Raw genomic sequence first — 1,866 nt, 5'->3', positions numbered from 1 at the left:
CTGCTTGGCTGCTGCTGTGCTGTCTGCCATGATGGCCGTGGACTCTGTAACTCAAGTTAAATGCTTTGTTTTATAAACTGCTTTAGCCATGTTGTTCTATTACAGTAATTGAAAAATAACTAAGAAGTTGGTAGTAGGAAGTGGGCTATTGCTATGATAGACACGGCCATTTTCTTTTGGAGCAATGTGGAAGACTATTAGGACTTTGTGTGAGCAAAGTGGTTGAATGCTCTAAGTGGGGCTTAATGGGTCATCCTAGTAGGAGCTTGGAAGATCAAAGTGCTGAGAACAACGTGGGCCATGGGAGGGCTAGCTCACAAGATCAGAGGGGAATACTATTAGTAACTGGGCTGGAAACCATTCTTGTGATATTTTGGCAAAGATTGTGTCTTCTCTTTGCCTTTGTTAGAATAATTTTGTTGTCAGAGGAGATCCTAAGAAGCCCTACTATTTATTGACTTTGTTGTTCTGTCATTATGATCACTCTAATGCAGGTCTATAATGAAAAGGAGAAAGCAGGGCAAAAAGAAGTTTAAAAATGTACAGTTTGACGAGGAGAAAGAGCATCAGGGAATTTAAAGTTGTAGCCAAGGCCTATGCTCAAAGAGACGAGAAGTGGCTGAAAGCAGAATGCAGTAAAGGGTCCCGGCTCTCAAGGCAAGAGCCTGTTCACTTCATCCTGCAACTTGTGAAAAGGAAAGGCCTTAGGAATTTCCTGTTGCTAAAAAAGCAACAACACATCAAAATGTTTCCAAATGTAATTCAAGGAAGAAGCAGGTTCCCTCCCATCAAGGCAGCAAAACATTGGTGCTTTGGCCATGTGGTCCTGCCTTTGGAATCAAGAGTAATCTGTAAAGGGGTTGTGGAAGATGCCTCTTAGTTAAGAAAAGCCAGAGGCCAAGCTGGTAGCAGGGGAGGCTCCACATGGAGGCCTGGAGAGACCCTCTGGTGAAGCTGTGAAAGCGAAGATTGAAATGCATTAGAGACCCAAAGATGGTGGAGATCCCAGAGTTGTGAAATGTCTACCAAAGAGCCACAGACAGGGAGTATAATCAGCCCAAGAGAGGGGAGTGTGTTGCAGTCAGCAAAGATGTAAGGGGAGAACCATTTGACATCAGACATGCACCAACAAGGTTTGGAGTCAGATCCTTATGAGTCAGACCCTTGAAGGCAAATACTGGCAGATAGGATGCACAGAGAAATCTTTGCCTTGTTGGGTTTTGGTTTTGTTGGGTCCATTATTTCCTCACTATACCCCCTCCCCCTCATTTCTAGTGGTAATATATTGCCATTGTATGTTGGGAGTTTATAATTTGCTTTTTTTAATGGTGGTGGTAGGGGTTACAATTACTTTGAGTTTCAGAAGAGACTTATGGACTTTTAAACAATGTTGACACTATATAAGGCTATGGGAATTTTTGAAGTTGGGACTAAATACATTTTGCATTATAATATGGGAGCCAGAGAGTGGAATGTGGTAGTTTGAATGAGAATAGCCTCTCTAAGCATTCAACTACTTCCCAGTTGTAGGTTCCCAGTTGGAGGAACTGTTTGAGAAGGATTAGGAGGTGTGGCCTTGTTGGAGGAGGTGTGTCATCAGGGATAGGCTTATGAGGTTTCAAAGTCCTCGTCATTCCCATTTCTCTCTTGGATTGAGATGCGAACTCTCAACTAGCCTCCAGTGCAGTGCCTGCCACCTGCCCGCCCGCCCACCTGCCTTGGCCACCTGCTACCATGCTCCCCACCTTGATATTCATGCACTCTAACCTCTGGAACCATGGGGTTGAAATAAAACACTATCTAAGTTGCTTTGGTTGTGCTTTGTTACAGCAATTAAAAAGTAATCAAGTTGGGCATGGTGTCACA

This window comes from Rattus rattus, chromosome 1 (genome assembly GCF_011064425.1).
Source record: "Rattus rattus isolate New Zealand chromosome 1, Rrattus_CSIRO_v1, whole genome shotgun sequence".
Taxonomy (NCBI): Eukaryota; Metazoa; Chordata; class Mammalia; order Rodentia; family Muridae; genus Rattus; species Rattus rattus.
This window is presented reverse-complemented; position numbering follows the sequence as displayed.